Here is a 20,502-nt window from a genome sequence, read left to right as displayed (position 1 = left end):
ACTAGGACTCCAGGGCAAAACTGCTTGGGTGTAAGTCTTTGCTATCAGTGGGTATTCTCTGTCCCCGACCTGTTGCTGGTGGAAGTGGGCTTCTTGGGGTGCTGCAGGAACAGGAATTTCCTGAGGCCCCCATGGGAGGATGAGGTATTACGGAAAGCTTTATTTCTGTGGAATGAAACCCCTGCATTTCCAAGGTCCCATCATCCATTTTGTCTTCAGCAGAGCTAGGATTAAAGCCACTGCCCAGAGCCTCCGTTCCATATTGAAGCACAGTCCAGTTCAGATTGCGAGAAATGGCTCACCTGTCCAAATTTCAAAAGATGAACTAGGAAATAGAAGCCTGGCGAAAATGAGACTTTTAGTAACACTCTCGCGAGCAGGTGCCCATTGTACAGGAACACACGTGGGGCAGGGAACATAGCCTATTTATTTAGTCCCTCCTGTGGTTCCTCATTGGCTGAGGACTATTTGGTCACCTATTTCCTAATAGGTCACCTAGGTCTTGCTGTCTCCCATTGGGTTGTTTAAAAAATGGGCTGTGGCCTTCTTCTCTAGTTGCTTCTACCTCCTTTTGTCTAGGATAGCGGTTCTCAACCTGTGGGTCGCGACCCCTTTGGGAGTTGAACGACCCTTTCACAGGGTCGCCTAAGACCATCGGAAAACACATATATAATTACATATTGTTTTTGTGATTAATCACTATGCTTTAATTATGTTCAATTTGTAACAATGAAATTGGGGGTCACTACAACATGAGGAGCTGTATTAAAGGGTCGCGGCATTAGGAAGGTTGAGAACCACTGCTAGGGGAATCTTCCTAGGACATGTGCTATCAGCCACAGGTTCAGCTCTCATACCTTCTCCCCACATCCTGTTTGCTCTGGGGAAACTCAGTAGCTGCCTGGCCACGTGCTGTTTCTTTTCTATGAAGACAAATCAGAGGCATGCTTCCTACAAGATGCAGTCCATTGCCTGTGGGGTCCGCATGGCTGTGGGCCATGCAGCTTTAAGGGCCACATGGCTATAGAGCAGCAGTTCTCAACCTGTGGGTCGCGACCCCTTTGGTGGTCGAATGACCCTTCACAGGGGTCACCTAAGACCATCGGAAAACACATATATAATTACACATTGTTTTTGTGATTAATCACTATGCTTTAATTATGTTCAATTTGTAACAATGAAAATACATCCTGCATATCAGATATTTACATTACGATTCATAACAGTAGTAAAATTACAGTTATGAAGTGGCAACGAAAATAATTTTATGGTTGGGGGTCACCGCAACATGAGGAACTGTATTAAAGGGTCGCAGCATTAGGAAGGTTGAGAACCACTGCTATAGCGGGACATGGATGAGTACAAGGAAGCAGGAACAAGAAAGAGAGAGTTCCTTTGTCTGTGAATTTTAACCTTCTAAGATTTCCTGCACTTGCAGTGGCTCCACCCCCACTAGCCAATTATCTTTTCCCTAGGTTAGAGTGACATGCAAGTATTTTCTCTACATCACCTCGACTTTACTGCCATGGTCTATATACAGCTTTGTTGGACCCTTCCCCCGTGCTTTGAAGGGTATGGACCAGAAGTTTCCTGTGGAGTGTGAAGTTGCAGCTTCCTGGTAAAGCTGCCCAGATGACCTTGCTTATAATGCCTGGCCTTCCCTTTGCTCCTTTCCTATTACTAATATTAATAACTAGCTCATTATGACAGTAACATCCTGACTTTACCACTTATGAACTGTGTGACCTTGGGCAAGATAATTAATCTCTCTGCCTGAATTTTTCTTATCTGTAAAACAGAAGTAACAGTAGTGTCTGGCACCTTGATCTGTGAGAAATTCCAGGGGGGGAGTCCATTATCTTGTCACATGTCTGCATGTATCCGATCCTGGGCTCTCTCCTCTCCCCTCTCCGACCTAACACAAACTACAGGTGCTAATCTTTGTAGTGCTTAGAATAGGTCTTGGCACATAGTTTCTTTATAGTGTGTGTGTGTGTGTGTGTGTGTGTGTGCATATATAATTTTAATAATGCACCTTCTTGACTAAGAGAAGGAGCCCTATCTGGGTTTGCTTATAATTGTACTTCCAGTGCTTAGCACAGCATTTGATAAGCACTAAACTCTTTGCTTGGACAAAGGGAATCTCCCAAACCATTCCTAGACTTGTCTCCAGAAAAGGAGGACTGGAACTCCAGCTCTTCTGCCCAAAAGATAAAAGGCACGCCGGCAGCTAGCAGTCCACAAAGCTAAAGAAGGAACCCCAAGACCTATGTCATGATACAGTTCCCTGTTCCCAGACTCTGACTTCTCCTTGTCTTTACCACACAGGAAGTGCTTAGTCTCTGAGTCAGGAACATCTGCCCAAGTGTAGGCCAAGTGTTTGTTGCCTTGTCGTTGGGGTCTACCAGGCTTGTGGCAGAGAGCCAGCCTCCCTCCCCTGCTTTCTGGTCACCTCGATCCTTCTGTAGAGGCTTAGGCTGGATGCATCTGTAATAGAGAGATAGCTCCAGCCTATCCACTGAGCCAAACCGGTTTCGGCGACATCATTCTTTAAGCTCATAAGGCAAACAGTGTTTTCAGGTCCTGCTTGGCTCTCTCCAATGGAAAACTCTAGTTGGGATCAAAGTAAAGTGAATTCACCCATAGTTTACTGAATCCAAGTCACCTTTGATGTAATTGTATGTAGTATGATATTGTACGTAACACAGAGAAAGAATAAATACTAACAAACACTGCACTGATTTTAAGATTTACTCCAATTTCATAGATGCTAAAATATGAAGATACATCTTAGAATTGGTAAAAATTGAGCACCATTACTACATACAAACAGCAGGAAGAATCTAGAAGCAATCAGAAGAGAATGTTCACATATTCCACCAACAAATCCACCCGCCACATCTCAGCCCTCCCTCTTCTGGCAATGGGTGAACTAACTGCCCAGGCTCCTATCTACCTCAGTCTCTACACACGCGCACTGGGTCCTATCCTCTCAACAACTGAAGGACCAGCAATTCTCTCCTCCTCTGCATGGTCAGTCTTTCCCTCTGTACTGATTCATTTCCATTGCCTAACACTATGAAATAATCTCTTCCTTGTTGATCCCTTTCAATTTCATTTCTTTAAAAATATATTTTACTGATTTTTTATAGAGAGGAAGGGAGAGAGATAGAGAGTCAGAAACATCGATGAGAGAGAAACATCGACCAGCTGCCTCCTGCACATCTCCTACTGGGGATGTGCTCGCAACCCAGGTACATGCCCTTGACCGGAATCGAACCCGGGACATTTCAGTCCGCAGGCCGACGCTCTATCCACTGAGCCAAACCGGTTTCGGCTCAATTTCATTTTTACACAAAATTTCTTAAAAGAAATGTTTGCCCTTGTTATCTTCTCATCTTGTCGTTCCATGTTTTCCCTCCTGTAGCCACCATTACATCTAAAGAGATCTCTGTCAAGGACCCCTACGACCTTTTCATTGCCAAATCCCATGATGAATCCTAGTCCTTCAGCTTCCTCCCCTCTCAACAGCAACTGGCTTCCAAGATGCCACTCTCTCCTGGGTCTCCTGGTTCTCCTGCTCCCTCCCTGGCAGCCCCTCCACACACTAGTGTGACCCAAGGACCAGACCTCTTCTCTGCCTGCCCTCCCAGATGACTTCACCAGTCCTGTGGCTTTAATTACTGTATTTACTTTAATAACCACTGTCCCCAGAATGCAGGGCTTGTCTATCTGATAGGCATCTCAAATTAATATGTACCAAACCGAACTTTTGAATTCCAATCCCAAGAAGTCTTCCCTATCTTAAGAAATTGCAGTTTTTCCAGTTATTTTGGCCAAAAACCTTAAAATCTGAATCACCCACAATTGTTCACTTTCTCTCATATCCAATCTATCAGCAAATCCTTTAGGATTTCGAAATATCTCCAAATAAGATTCTATCTCACAATAGCTGCCTAATGGTTTCTCTCCTTCCTTCTGTCCAGTCTCCACATTCTATCCCCAAGTCCACAGGCCAACGCTCTATCCGCTGAGCCAAACCAGCTAGAGTGAAATTGGAATTTTAGCACAGCAAGAGCTCTTGAGGCAATATCTCTGAGACCTAATATGGTACAGACTTTGGGGTCAGACTGAAGCTAAGTTGGAGCCTGGAGCTGACCCTTACAGCAGGGTGACCTGGGGGCAATGACTCAAGCATTCTGGCTCTTGCTGCTCAGAATGGGAGCTTGTGAGACATGCAGAACCTCAGGCCCTCAGCCCAGGTATTCAGCAGTTCATCCCCAGACCTACTGAACCAGGATCTGAATTTTAGCAAGATCCATAGGTGGTTCATAGCACTTTAAAGTTTACAAAGCTATCATCTGACCCCTCACTCTTCCCATCAGTAAGACTGGGTAAACAGCGAAATGAGAAATGAGTACCTTAGCACAGAGCCTGTTAAAGAGCTATTAGCTATCTCTTTTTTTCCACAACACCCTTCAATTTCCCTTTTATACTAACATACATCTTCGTGTTTTATAATTGCCTGGTTAGCTGTCTATACCCCTCATCAGAATGGGAATTGAGATCAGGGACAATATTTATGTTCACTGTTGTATATTCAATGACTGTTATTAGGAGCCACATAGTAAGGAACCAACTAACTGAATGGATAAATGAACAAGGTCCGGGACTATTTCCTACAGATTCTCTGTGGCACACATAGGATGGGTACACCGCGTTACACTATATGCTCAATGACTATAAACCAGTGACTTTATCCAACTTCCTCATTTTATAGATGAAGGAGTTGATGCTCAAAGTAATTATTTGCTGAAGGTGCCCACATCTGTATGTTACCCACCTCTGGGCACTAGCAGTGCCCTCTCCTCTGATTACATCTTTATTTTTAGCATCTTGTATACATATCAGCCATCCAGAAAACTGTCCTTCTGGTTTGGAGGTGGAGGCACTGCCTTCATTTTTTAGAACTAACATATTAGAACTAATCCATTTGCCAGATGGGTTGCTTTCCAAAGTTATAAGAGGGATTTTATTAGTGCTGCCTACTTATTTATTTTATGTGTATATATTTTGTCTAGTGGAACAGCATTTCTACCATTGTTGTTTCTAAAACAGCTGAATATCTGGTCTGTTCACTCAGCTTTGCTAAGCTGCTATCATTGCTTTCTCTTAATTTATCTTTAGATGACGATTATCTACTTACCCTCAGGTCTGTCTTTGTGGAACAGTGACCTTAAGAGACATTATGTTGTTCTGCTCACCCTTTTGCATTTTTGTGATTTTAATGAGAAAAAAATATCTCCCAGTAGCTTCTGGTCTGAGGCAAATGAAAAAACACATGCAGGTGCAGCAGACCCAATACAACTCAGCCTGAACCCAAGCCCAGCCAGTCCGGCTGGTTACTCGGAGCCTCAGCGGACCCAGGGAAGAGAAAAAGAGATGTTTGCTGTCATAAGCTGTTGAGATTGTGAAGTTGGTTGTTATGTAGTAAAAATTGATTCCCTGTGATCATCTTTGAATGATGAAATAGTTAGGATTTTTTTTCTTATTATTTTCTGTATTTTCAAGTGCATTTATATGAGCTTGCTTTACTTTTAGGGGAAAAGAATATATAAACCACGAGGAACCATGCATCTTTCTACTAGATTCTTCACTATTATGATACAAGATCAAACCTATCTGAACTGTACACACAAAGTATATAATTTATGACTGTTAAAAGGCAACTTTAAAACCACAACTATGCTAATTCACATGCACTGTTTCTCATACTGCTCTCTCTGCACAGCTCACAATGAGGCTTACAACTCCATTGCCTTATCATATACGCATTTTGAAAGAGCAGCTATTTCTGGTTGTTATAGGATATGATCAGGTGACATACAAGGGCAAGCTCAGGGGCCTGGGAGAACTTATCCGGCCTGAGAGACTTAACACAAAGCCAGTTCTCTGTCAAGGATTGGTGCTCTAAGAACCCCTTCCTTCCAGTCATCATTGGTCAGAATAATTTTTTGCTTTCTTGACTTTTCACATTCATTATGGGACATGGGGGGATGAGAATAACATGAAGGGGGCAGGAGAGGAACCATCAGAGGAAGGGATGAAGGAGGCAGATAGGAAGAGAAAGAAGACAGATAAGAATGAAGAAAACAAACCAGAAAGACGAAATGGACGAGGAGGGAGAAGTGGGGAAGAGGCAGTGGGTAAAGCGGGAAGAGCTGAGGCTGTAGGCCGGACTAGCCAAAGTGGCTCCAGATACTTTGTGTTGCTTGGTTCCTCACTGCCCACACCTGCACTCACGCTCCACACCTGTACTAAGCCAGTGCAGATTAGTCAAGTTCTCCCTGACTTTTCAGGTCTCCACAGCCTGACCCACCCCTCTGTCCTCTGTGAACCCACCTCTCCCACCTTCGCTTCCCTGATCCCAACTCAGTCACTCTGTCTGCCTTTCCTTCCACAATCTCCCCAGTTCCTCTTGTTCCTTCCAAATTCTGACCATCCTTCAAGGCCCATGCAAGCCTCTGCTGCTCCCTGAAGCACTCCCAGCCCACACGGATGCCACCCTTCTCTGAATCCTGAGCTCTGGTCTCTTCCCTGAGCTCCAGACTCATAAATCTGATCTCCGCATCAGTGTTTAGTATCTCACATGTATCTGAGTTTCCAAACCACACATTAAGATATAAGCTCTACGAGGCAGGGGATTTGGTTTGGTTTGTTCACTGCTATATCCCAGTGCCCAGAAGAGTGTTTAGTACCAAGCAGGCACCCAATGACTATTAGTTCAACGAATGAATGGGCAGTGACAGGCAGGAACACAATTTGCTTTTATTGCATTGCATACTGATGTTTCTTGGCCATCTACTTTTTTCTGGCTGGACTACAAAAATCATGTAGGATCAGGGATCCTGTGCTTTAATATTCCTCTGGGATTTTAGCACAAATCTGTGCCCACAGGTAACTTATTCCCTGATTAAACAGCCATGTCCCACAGCAGAATAAACCCAGGCTAAAGCCACCCTCTCAAATCCTAGGAACCACATGCTAACTCAAGAAAAAAAAACCAAACCATTCCTATCCACAATCCTAACTACTGCAGCTTGAGTCCTGTATCATGCCAGTGTTATACTTTTCATGTGTTTCATTCTCATCAGTCTTTAACGGGGTACGTCTTAGCTACAGATCTGGGTTGTGAGCAGGGTCTGAATCTTACTCTCCTTCTTTTGAAACTGAGGGTCTTAATGAGTGATTAAATTTAGCTTAAAGTCCTAGCGTTAGAAATTATCTCTCTATATATACCCTCAGAGACTAGGCTTTCCCCCCATAATCAGACCCCTCTCCCCCCATGAGGCACCAGAAGATAGTAGCCAAGACCTGACCAAAGCAAAGATCACAAGCCCCGACCGCTTCAGGCTAAAGATAACATCTTGACCTAAGTCCTGAGCCCTAAACTGGGACAACCCCCTGGTTACTTTCCCATGAAACCAGAGAGATACAGGAACAGACCTCAGAGCTATCCTCAAGACCCAAAGCAATGATTTATGACCCTTACCTCATCTCTGACCAATGAGCTCCCAACATAATCCCAACCCCTAACCTACACGTGTCTTGTGATTTTGCCCTATATAATCTGTAACCTACAGGCCATCAGAGAGTTTGAGTTTTTGAGCATTAGTTTTCTGTTCTCCTGGTTGGCACCATCCATCAGTAAAAGAAAACTTGTCCACTGCAATTCTCGGTGTTTAGTGTTTGACTCCGCCGGCATCTGGTGGATGCATTCTTTCTGTTCACTTTCCGCCCTTCAGTGGTCAACCAGGACCACCGAGGAGGCGAGCTCTGTGGGCATGACCCTTATCTCTCAGGAGAAGTTCAGCGGGGCTGCCAGTGGCCTTTCAACTCTGATCAAAGATAAAGGCCGTGCAGAGCTGGAGACCCATTGTCTCCGGGACACAGCCCTCCAAGGAGGCTGGGAGAAGAGGTTCTGATTTGCTGCCAGTGACGTCACAGCTCTGGGAACGTTCCTCCTCAGATGTGTCTGCTCTGTTTGCCTTAGTGCCTGACTTCCCAGCGGCAACAAGACACAACAGGAAGCAAATGTCTAGCGCTGTTCCATCCACTGCAGGTTCAGGGTTTCTCATCGCATCACAAGAGCGGCTCCAAGTCGATTATGTGCACTACACTGGGAACTTTCCCACTGAGTTACTGCTGTGGCTGGGCTGACCACATGTTCTTGCTTATTTGTTCTCTACGTGAAAATGCCATTGGGGTGACTAATGCTTTCACATCATCGCCACATTAGGAAGCAATTATCTGAAAACAAATTCATTTCCTGAGTCATCCATAGCCTGAGTCCCTCTCTTTCTCTTTTTGAAAATCATCTCAACAGGAAAGAAAGCCGACCTTCCTCTAGGACCTCCTGTGATATTTGTCAGGAGATTATATATCTGATTTAGAGGGATTAACAGAGTTATACTTTTGTCTGTGTTACTCCGTCTGTCCTATTCTAATCCTGGATTTATTTTCAAAAGACAAACATTTTCAGAATTAATTTCTTTGCCTTCCACTCCTTTGTGTAGCAGATGACTAATAATGCATTCATTAGCGCACCCACTGCCTGGCTTGGTTTCTTTCTTTCTCTCCCTCTGCCCCCACCCTTTTCCTTCCTTCCATCTTGTTTTAAAGATGCAAATCCTTTCATATCTTCTTCATGTTCTGTTTGAGTTTTCTGTGGCTGCTATAACAAATGTCCATAAACTTGATGGTTTAACAGCACAGAAATATATTCTCTCAGAGTTCTGGAGGGTAAAAGTTTGAAATCAGTGTCGCCTGGTGGAAATAGGGGTGTCAGCCGGGCTGAGGTCCCTTAGGAGGCTCTAGGGAGAATCTGTTCCTGGCCTCCTCCAGCATCTGGTGCCTGCTGGCCTTCCTGGGTTTTAGGCCTTGTCACTCATCTCTGCCCCTTCGGTCTGAGTCTAACTTCCCCCTCGGTCTGAGTCTAACTTCCCTTTGCCTCTCTTGTGGAAGGACACTCGTGATGGCATTTAGGGCCCACCTGGATAACCCAGGATAATTTCTCCATGGCAAGATCCTTCACTTAATCACGTCTGCAAAGACTCTTTTTCCTTGTAAGGTAACATTTACAGGTTTCAGCCACCTATACTTTCCATTCCCAGCTCACTGCAATGCACAGAATAGTTGGTATCTACGTGAAAAGGTTGGTGGTAAGGATGTTAAGAAAAGAAAGCAAATCTATAGGAAGCAGAAGATAGTTAAGAAGTCCTCCCTTGCTTATTAATTGCTTCTGACAGTGCGGTGGGACCCCCTGGCACCAGTCCCTGCTTCCAGAGGAAATACGGGGGTGGTGGGAGGTACCCCATTCTGCAAGCCACAGGGCCTGACATAGGACACAGGTTCAACCAATCAGATGCTCTCACCCAGGAGTTTTGACTCAAGGACGTGGTACCCTGATGTCTGGGGAATAGATTCTTTCCAGGGCAGCAGTGTCCAGGGTCAGGAGCAGCCCAAGCCAGGCCCCTGGCAGCGGCTCCCCCTGGACTCCGGCTGTAATAGGTTCCGGCTAAATTCTTGCTCTGCTTTCTCATCTCCCCAGGGTCCTGCCCACGTCTCCACCCTGGTTCTCCAACATTTCTATCCACTCCATGAGCTCCTGAGCGCCTGCCAGGACATAGCTCTGTTGTTGACATTAGCCCGAGTCGGTCTCTGTTGTTTGAAACTAAGAACCTTCCCTGACCTAGAAATGGCCAGCTCCAAAGCTCTCTTTTAAAAGCTTAGCAGCAGCCTTCCTCCCGGTGAAGGGCCGACGCTCTATCCACTGAGCCAAACCGGAGGAAGTCCACAGGCCTTAGAGTTGGGGCTAGGGCTAGGGTTAGGGCTAGGGTAGGGTTAGGATTAGGGGTATGATTAAGGGACAAGGAGCGTAGCCTCTCAGTAGAAGGGCTCAGAGATGGCCCAGCATGGGGGGTGCTGGTGAAGAGGGTGAAGGCTGTAATTGCTCTGAGGGGCACAGAACTGGGGTCAGCTGAGCCTGGTCTGGGGGGTCCGGTCCCCACCTGGTGGGTGAGTTCCAAGCTGACCTCCGGAGAATCGGGGATGGAGCCCTTGATACTGCATTTTAAACACCTAGCCAGGTGGTTTTGAGGTAGGTGGAGCAGGTCACCAGAATCACTGAAAACACCGGGGCCTGGGAAGGCTGAAGCGGGTGTTAGATACTTGAGGTCGCCGCCACCTGGGCACTGGAACATGGGTCAATATTGGCAAAGGCCAAGGGAGGATGGGACCTGAAAGGTGAGGCAGACTGTCCTTAGAGCCCAGGGAATCCTCGGTTCTCCTTAGGGCCCGAGGGCTGGGCTGTCTGGGGAGAGGAGCTTGAGACAAAGGTGTGCTCTACAAATGAATAACTATTCCATGAGCTTTCCTCTTCTTATCTGTAAAATGAGGATAATAGTTTATTTACCTCATGGCATTTATTAGGAGTAACAAATATGATAATGTATGTCAAGCACTCATTTAAAAACCTGAACAGAGATTTCAGCCCCTTCCCACCATGAGGAAGCCACAATTTGGAGTTTAAGTTTAGCCAAATTAACTGCCTGCTACACCAAAAATCGGGTATCTCCAGAGGAACGTAACAGAGATTCATAACCCTTACAACTACAATTGCATTGGCCTGGGTTCTCCAGAGAGACAGACCCATGGGATATATAACGAGATGACTCACAGCTACGGAGGCTGAGCAGTCCCACACTCTGCCGTCAGCCAGGGGAGACTCCAGGGGCCCGGTGTGGAGTTCACGTCTGAGTCTGAGGACCTGAGGACCCGAAGAGCAGATGGTGTCAATTCTAGTCTGAGTCGGAGCCCAAAACAGGAAAAGACTGAAACCGTTTTGCTCTTTGTGTTGTATTCGGGCTTCAGCAGATGAGAGGAGACCCATCTGCACTGCAGAGAACAATCCGTTTGCTCAGTCTGCAGATTCAGATCTTACTCTCCTCCAGAAACACAGACACACTCAAAAATTGAAGCATCGATCAGACCGTCAAACCTCAGAGGGAAGGTAGGGGAGGGGAGGGGTAAGGGGGAGAGATCAACCAAAGGACTATATGCTAGCACATAGGCCTAACCAATGGACACAGACAACAGTGGGGTGAGGGCATGAGTGGGGGATGGGGTGGGGGGTGTAATGTGGTGATAAGGACACATATGTAATAACTTAATCAATAAAAAAAATGTTATTTCCCTTTGAAAAAAGAATCATACTCCATAAATGGTAGCCTTTTTTCAAATGTAATACCAAGATCTCCTACCCCCACCTGTGTGTGTGTGTGTGTTCCTGAACATTGGAAAGCTTTTATGAAGTTTGCAATAACCCCCCTCCCCCTCCCAGTGAATTTCGGCTTTAAAATACACAAAGTTAATTTTTTAAATGTATGAAAAATTGTTCTTGACATGTTACATACCTACAGAAAGTGCACATAAGAGTGCAGCTCATGCATTTCTACAGTGAGCCAGCGCCCACATTAAGAAGCGGAGTGCCACACGCACACTAGCCGACCCTCATACTCTTCCAGCCGTTCGTCCCCACGAGGGTGACAAGTGCTCTCACTTCCGGAAGAATACATTAGGTTTCCCTGTTTTTTTAAATTGGAATTTAAAAAGTGGAATCATATTCTCTGGCTTCTTCCTCTCCTCCCGTATGTCTGTGAGACTCAGCACGTGCTCGCTTGCAGTTGTGGTTTCTCTTGTCCTCATTGCTGAGTACCATGCCATTACGTGGCTATATCACCACTTCTTTATCCATCCACTTTTAAAGCCCTCACCCGAGGATATGTTTTTATTGATTTTTTTAGAGAGAGAGGAGGAAGAGGAGGAAGAGGAGGAGGAGGAGGAGGAGAGAGAGAGAGAGAGATATTGATGTGAGAAACATCCACCGATTACACTGGGTATGTGCCCTGAACAAGAATCGAAACCACAGCCTTTTGGTGTATGGATGGTGCTTCCACCAACTGAGCCACCCAGCCAGGGCCTATCCACCCAATTTTTAATGGGCATTTGAGTTTCTAGTTTGGGGATAATGCAAATAGTGTGAAACAGTTTTCATCCTGAGTCCTGGTTTTAAGAGGGAGTGTCAGATATTCAAGTTAATAATGAAAAGAAAGATTACGGTGGCAAATACTAGAAACATATAAACAATCTCCAGATTCCTCTGCTCAGCCTGAAAATGGCTCCCGGGTTGGAAGCCATGAGAGGAGGGAGGGAAAAGGAAAGAGAGTCCAGAGCCGGCAGTGATCTACAGTCCTGCCTGCCACCACTTGCATCTCCTAGGTAACGCCTGGACTATCCTGCTAATTTGCCCAAATCAGTAGCTTTTCGAAGCACCTGCTGGGCATCCACATTGACCCATTTAGGGGGCTCTGTGATGGATTCATTGTTACTTGGCTAACAGATTACCAGAGGGGTGGCTGGTCAGCCAGTCCAATGTCCAGTGTTCTGACCTTTGCTTCACGGGTCAGAGAAAACCTGGTCCCAGAGGATCAGAAAAAGTTTGTGCTGGAGGGACCTGAGGGTGCATGGAGTCCAGCTCCTCAGCTTGTAGCTGGCGAAGCTCGGGATCACACCTGGGGTCAGGGTTGAGCTGGATAATGACCTAGATCAGCCGTGGGCAAACTAAGGCCCCTGGGCCGGATCCCGCCGTTTGAAATGAATAAAACTAAAAAAAAAAAAAGACCGTACCCTTTTATGTAATGATGTTTACTTTGAATTTATATTAGTTCACACAAACACTCCATCCATGCTTTGGTTCTGGCCCTCCGGTCCAGTTTAAGAACCCATTGTGGCCCTCGAGTCAAAAAGTTTGCCCACCCCTGCCCTAGACTCTAGGTCCTAGAGCCAGCTGTTCCTTTTCGGGGTTTTGTTTGCTTGCTTGCTCTACCAGGCCACATGCTGCTATCACATTACTGCTTCATGGTTATTTTGCAACATGATGCTGGTTGCTTTACTGTTCTGATTCCTTGCATTTGGGATAGTTTCTTTCTGGTTGAAATGTTACTAAACTCTTCCATGCCTTTGTCATTTTGGTTTGGTTTCCTATTGCACCTGCCAATGTGCAATCAGTAATATTAATATGGTTTGGACAGGGGAGGCGGCACCCAGATGCTGCTGTCCCTTAGGAACCCGAGTTTTCAATAGTCAGACAAAGAATTAAGATGTGCAGCTATGATATGTATATGTGCTCACCAGACATTACATTCAAAGTATAAAACTATATTGAATGCAGCAGTTTTGTAATACATATTTTTATAGATATATAAAAATAAAAGATCTGGAAGGATATAAATGTTAATGTTTTATGAGGTTTATGGAATTATGAGTAACTTTTATTTTATTTTTTTAGAATTCTCTGAAGTTTTAAAGTCAGAAAAAAAACTGACAAAGGTAACAAAAAGAAAGTATTACTTTTAAAATGGAGTCTCTACGTCAGAGCCTGAGATGAACTTACAGTGACTCTGGGAGGCAATAGTAGAGGCTAGATTGACAAAACAAACAAACAAACTTATTAAAACTATGAAGTGGGTGGAGCTCGGCTCTGGTGCCTCCTGTTTTATTATCATGCCTGAGCACTAGGTAGCACACTAAATATTGCCCATCTCATCTGATTTTCAGGCTAAATTTGTTATCAGTATTGCTTAGCAAATACCCATCTGCTGCTCAGTCTTCAGATAGTTTGTGACAAGATCCTCCCAAATATGAAGCCAGACTTTTCTGAAGCCCAGTGTGTAAGTATCCTGATCATAGGAAAGGTACCTAAGAAAGTTTATTTTTTTTTCTTTTCATTTTAACATTAAGAACTCACATCGACAGTGACTGGGGCTGCCCCCTTTAGAACTCACTATTTGCCAAACACTAGGCCAGACATAAAGGTTAATGACATGAAGCGAACTCAAGGAGCTCACCGTCCTACGTAGAAAATCTCTAAGGATTCTTTGCAAAAACTCCTGGACCTAGTCAATGAGTTCAGCAAAATCACAGGATCCAATATCCACACACAACAATTTTAGATACTTGTAATGAACTTATGAGAATTTTGAGAGGACATACAATGTTCATGGGTTAGAAAGCTCTATAAAAATGTCAGTTCTCCCTAGGTTGATCAATAGGTTTAATATAGTTCCTATCAAAATCACACAAAGGCTTTTGTAGACATAATAAAGGATATTTTAAACTTGACATTGAAAAGCATAGGAGGTAGAATAGCTAAAATAATCTTGAAGCCCTGACTGGTTTCGCTCAGTGGATAGAGCCTCAGCCTGCAGACTGAAAGGTCCCAGGTTCGATTCCGGTCAAGGGCATGTACCTTGGCTGTGGGCACATCCCCAGTGGGAGATGTGCAGGAGGCAGCTGATCGATGTTTCTCTCTCTCATCGATGCTTCTAACTCTCTATCTCTCTCCCTTCCTCTCTGTAAAAAAAGCATCCAGCCTGCAGAAGGGGTAAGGATGTGTTGAGTGTACACCTGCTTCTTGAAGGCCCTGCCGTGGATGTGACACATACGTTTCACTGGGGAGAGGTGGTAACTTTGGGCCATTTGACTGCAAGGAGTCTGGGAAATGTAGTCCTGGGCTGAGCAGCCGCTTCCCAACTACAAATCAGTTGTCATGGAAGGTGAGAATGGCTTTTGATGGGAAAATGGTCTTGTAGGGCTTTGGCTTTAACTCTGAATAAGAGGAGCAGACATTGAGAGTCGGTTGCAGACATTATATTTTACCCCATAATACTTCAGCATGCATCTCCTAAAATAAGGACGCTATATAACCACAGTGTCAGTATTAGAGCATTAACGCTAGCCCAAATATAATTTAATATCCAGACATGCTCAAGTTTCCTAAATTGTTATGTAACTAATCTTGGGAATAATATTTAACAAATGATTTAAATAAATGCACATAGCGGTCCAAGTTGAATTCCATCTTTCCTGACGCTACCTTCATAGGTTTCTCTCCAAGCTCAAAGGATCCTCCCAACACCCTCACTTGTTTTTAAATCCCCTCCCCGCTGGAATGCTGGCCAAGAAGATGCAGTTTGTCAGCAGGACAGTAGGGGTCCTCATAAGCCCACTTTGCTATTTCCCAGAGCTGGTGATTCCCTAGCTCTGAAATGGGTGTCCAGGTGCAAGGGTAATTCCCACTGTGTCACACGTCCACCTGTGATCTCAGGGTGCACTCAGGACCCCACAAAGTTAACGGTTTCCGTATGGGAAGTTATAAAGCTTCAAAGCAAAATTTAATTTTCTTTCACTAAAAAGCCAGTTCAAGCCATGCATCACTTTTTCTGGTTAATTTTCCAAATTGTGCTGTGAAACCAAGTAAGCCAAAAGCTATAATTCAGCTAACTACCTACGTAAACGCAAGTACAATCCATAAAAGATGGATTTACAAGTCAAATTGCCAGTAGGTTGCCATAATTCAAACATTACATGCAAACTTTTAAAATATCAAAGTACACAATGGACATGGTTTAAAAAAAATAACCTACCAAGTTAGATTTTTAAGAAAAAAACAATTGTTTTCTCTTTTCCATTTCTTCCTACTTGTCAGACACAATCACTTTTTAACAACATTTGGTCTTAGTGTTTCTAGATGTTACCACCATAAAGCTTCTATTTCTATTTTTTTATTCTTAACTTTAAAAGTATCTATTGACTTCTACCAATAAGATTAAAATTATATTTACTAACACTAAAACTTACCTTTCCCCTCCCTCGCCTCAATTTTGTTGATAGCTATATGATTATTTTACATTATTGCAACTGGCTATTTTCATAAATCTAATTAATATGCTTTAATGTCCAAATGTTATTCCATCTGCTTTAGACACAATCCCCAGACTCCCCACAATGTAGAATGAGGATGTTAGCATCTCCATCTTTCCTCTCCCTCCTTCCATCTCCAGCCTCTGCAGATGTACCTTCGCCTTAAATGATCAAAGCTGACATTTCCCTTCTGTTCTATAATCATCAAGTTCTCCCTGTTGGGTAAGATCTAAAAGTTGAGGTTCAGTAAAGCATGATTATGTCATTATGACAACGTAAATATTGTTCACAGAAAAGCCTAGCTTCTTTGCTTTGAGCAATTACTGTTTTCTTCTCCTTAGACACAATGTCATATTCTGTAGCTGTGTGAGCTGAATAAATACAGCTATTTTCAGTGCTTTGGCCAGAAACATAGTTCTTGCTCAAAAAATGTTAGCTATTATTATAATTATTGTTCAAGTTGGAAATTAGTTTCAGTTCAATATCATCTGATGTGGTACATCAACATTGTTAAATTACTGTGATCGTTTAGTTTTGTTTGTATTTAATTTATTTTCATATTTGGACAAGCATAAGGTATTTAAACTTACTTTTGTGAGAGGATCATTACAATAAAGATAATTCCAGTCAATATTTTAGGTCCATGCCTTCCTCAAGATTTTCTGGAAACCCTAGTCTCAATCTATGGCATGTACTTTGTAGGAGAAGAGACTTTGTTACACTTTTCCTTTAAAAATGTTTTAGCAAGGAATTAGCCATTGTGTGTGTAGGGGGGGACGGGGGATGGGGACGGGGGGGCTGGGGGGGGCTGGAGGAGCAGGGAGAATGGGACCCTTGGTGGAAAACCAGAGTTTGCATCGACAGTGACTGGGGCTGACCCCTTTAGACTAAATGGGCACCCCTGGGATTCCGAGACTGAGCCAAGAAAGAGACCAGGGGAGGAAAGACAGACTTTCTCACACCAGGTCATATTGATTTAAATATTAAACAGAGTGAAGTGGGACATAAATTATGCAGCCACTACATTTTCTGTTGATTTCTTCCCTTCCTTAGAAAGTTGAGCTGGAGAAAGGAAGGGAAGCTGAGTGGTGTGTTACCTGGGCGACCACAGCAGCAGCAGGGACCCTGCTCATGGTGTGGCCTCCTGGGAAGGAGACAGAGCTGGGCTGGGTCCAGAGGCGTCTACGCAGACTCAGTCCTGCCCCGACCCAGCCCGGGAACCACGAGGGAATCCCACCCTATTATTCTTGTTAGTCAGACCCTTCTAACCTTTAGTTAGCTCACCTGTAAACTATGAAGCAATGGAGGCCTGGCTCAGTGCTTGAGCTTTGACCTATGAACCAGAAGGTCACTGTTCGACTCCCAGTCATGGCACATTCCCCTGGTTATAAAAAAAAATTTTTTTTTAAAAAGGAGCAATTGGGACTGGCACCCACAGGGAGTTGATGGTGGGAGTGGAAAAGTATGTCACCTCTTTCGGAATGCAAACAATGCCGTGTCCAGAGAGGAAAGGAAAACAGGGCTACAGAATGAGGAAATTCTTTGAATTGCCTGTAGGAAGACTCCTCTTTATGGGCGGAAGGTACAAGCCCCGTCGGATACTGGTCAAGGATGACAACTACCAGCTTCGGGAAACCCCACTGGGCTCTTTCAGACTGGAAAACCCCCAAACGGAGGATGGCCTGCCGCCTCTCAGGTTGTAGTTGGGATGCTCGCTCACGTCTGCTTCCGCGTGAGAATGCTGCTCTGCTGGAGCGGAGGGCTGTGCCTTGGGTAGTCAGTCACTCTTCTGTTCTATCATTTGTGGGGTGTTTGGGGTACTGCTCAGGTCTTACTACTGGAATTTTTAAAGCCCATGTTCCCCACAGCAGTCCTCTAACAAGAAGCACCCCTCCACAAACACCCAATTTGGCTCCAGGCCAACTCTGGGAAGGGGCTTTGTATGGAGAATGAAAACTAAGTAAGTGAAGGAACAGAAACCTCTCCCTCACCCCAGACCCAGGTTCTGGCTAGTTGCCAATGGCTGCAGATTCCACAGTCCAGAACCCTTCACCGTGAGTTTTGTTTCCTGTCATTTCAACTGGTGGTGGGGGTGATGTGGGGTGCAAGTGTGCCTGCACCGAGGAGCTTTCAACAGCCGGAGCGTGCAGGGAGGCAGACCCGGGCTCTGTCCACCTCTCCTGAGAACATGACAGAGGGCTGCAAAGCTTAGACTGTCACCCTGAACAATCCAAAAGTCCTTGCCAGACCGGGGGCCAAGGTCAAACCACTGGCTCTCCAGGGAGGCCAGCCCGTTCAAACGCTAAGCAAATGTTCCCTGAAAGAAGCTGACCCCAGACGAGATTCTTTCCCGTTAGGTCATCTGCAAAGTGGTTCAGAGAAAGTCAAAGGCACCGCCTTGAACGGATGACCTTCCGAACAACATGCAGTTTGTGGGGTAGAGATTCTGTTTTAAAAACAAATCTTGGCCGAACTTTCTGTTTGCACCGTCTTGCTTTGGCCTGTGTCTGTCAGATGCGCAGCTTGAAACACTGTCCTTATCCTCCCGCAAATCAGGTGCAGAGTGACTAAGAACGCAGGCGAGCAGTTTCAGTAACAGCTCAACAATAGCTGGATGTGGGTCTTTGTGGATGTCACAACGTAGATCTGAGCTTAGGTTCTTGGGATGCTTTGTCATTTGTTCTGCAGAGGAACTGACACCTAGAGAGTTTACCAACTCTGAAGTGTGTGTTACAGGAAACTAAACCCACAGACCCAGGTCTTAACCTGGTAGGAGTTTACAGTCTCAGCTATCAAAAGCTGCTATCCTCTGTCTCTCCTTCCTTTCCTCTCTCCCTTTCTTCCTTCCTCTCTGTGGAAGTCTTAGTGGAAGCAGGAAGGATTTTTTTTTTAAAGTTAACATTCTTTTTAAAAATATATATATTTTATTGATTTTTTGCAGAGAGGAAGGAAGAGGGGTAGAGAGTTAGAAACATCAATCAGCTGCCTTCTGCACACCCCCTACTGGGGATGTGCCTGCAACCAAGGGACATGCCCTTGACTGGAATCGAACCTGGGACCCTTCAGTCTGCAGGCCGATGCTCTATCCATTGAGCCAAACCGGTTAGGGCAAAAGTTAAAATTCTTTAGTGTGTGGTTCTTGATCTGACTCCGAACCTGTTGCCTCTGAACTGGAGTGAGATGCCGCAGACTTCTAGGTCATTCTGACACCAGTCACCTCAGTCTAATTCTGGGCCTTTGCAGAGATCCCCAGGCAGATAACACTCTAATTTAGCACCACACACATGCACATACATGCCCACTGCGTGGTCTCTGGTTCGATAAGACAGAGCGATAGTCCTCTTATTAATGAGGTGCCCCACCCCCCGCCCCAAATCAAATCACTCAGAAGTACTCTGAAAATATAAAAACATGTAACTTCGGAATGGTTCTATTTTTACTTTTCACTTTTTTAAAAAGTTGAAAGTGTAGTTTTAAAGTATCATTTTTTTAAAAAAAAGGCTTTGATAAAGCAATTCCGGGGGAGCTTCTGCTGTGAGTGGGAAGGAGGGTGAACTGCTTTGACAGTGAGCCAGTTTTGTTTGCAGGACAAATGTGGGAGAGGCGGTGCAACGCTAGACTGAGAGCCAGCAGGCCTGCCCCCGCTGTTAGGTGTAGCTCTGAGTTATCAAACCTCTCAGTGAAGGAGGACTCTGCCCAAAACAAGGCTGAGGTCGGTCCTCTCTCTGGTGCCAGGATTCTGGGAGAGGCTGAGCGGCTGCCATCTGGTGGAGACTCCTTCATATCACTACTGCTCTGGGCTGCGGCTGGAGAAGGCAGACCAGAGAGGAGGCGGGTGTGGTGGTGGTGCTCCCCTTTAGACACCCACGAAGCTGAAACCAAACCCAACACCGGCCCTCACCCTTCACCTTCTCTCTTTGCTCGAAATGAATGAAAATACTTGCCTATGTATTCATTCAACATAGCTCTGGTCTCTATCCCTGGGCTTGTGAGGCATCCAGATCTGGACATCCTGGGTCTTGTTGTGCTTACTTAGAGCTATGAAGCTTGAAGACAGACATGGCTGAAGCGGGATTCGGTCTTTGAAAGGTGGAACTGGAAGAAAGCTATGAAAGTAAAGCCTTTACATCCACATGATGCAACATCTGGAGCAAGAGAGGACATTTCGTCCTTTTCAAATCCAGGAAACGTCTTTCCCAGAAGTTTCTAAGATCCCTCCCCTTGTAGATCATTGGCCCTAATCAGGGCACGCATCCATTCTTGAACAACCGCTGGATCCAGGGGATTGGATGACACTTACACTTGTCAGGCCCGTTCCTGGCTCTGGGGGTCAGAAAGTTTTATCTGATGTTTCTTTTTCTATTGGGCACGAACAGTGCTAATAACATTATTTGTTGTATCTTGATGTCTGCCAAATGCTGTGTTTTACAGAGATCTTTCCATTTAAATCCTTAAAACAGTGTGGTGAGTGCAGGTATTATGATCCCCATTTTATAAATTAGAAATCCAGTGCTCAATGGATTTGCTTAAAGACACAGGACTAGTCAAGATGAAAGTGAAATTCAAAGTGTGGTCCCTGTGGTGTGAAGAATGTGTAGCCACTACCCCGTCTGCTGCACCCATGCACCTAGCACCTATACTGAGCCTCATAGCTCAGTGGTTCTTCCCTGCTACTGGACT

The sequence above is a fragment of the Myotis davidii genome, unplaced genomic scaffold (assembly GCF_000327345.1).
Source record: "Myotis davidii unplaced genomic scaffold, ASM32734v1 scaffold44, whole genome shotgun sequence".
In the NCBI taxonomy this organism is placed as follows: Eukaryota; Metazoa; Chordata; class Mammalia; order Chiroptera; family Vespertilionidae; genus Myotis; species Myotis davidii.
Note: the sequence above shows the minus strand (reverse complement) of the source record.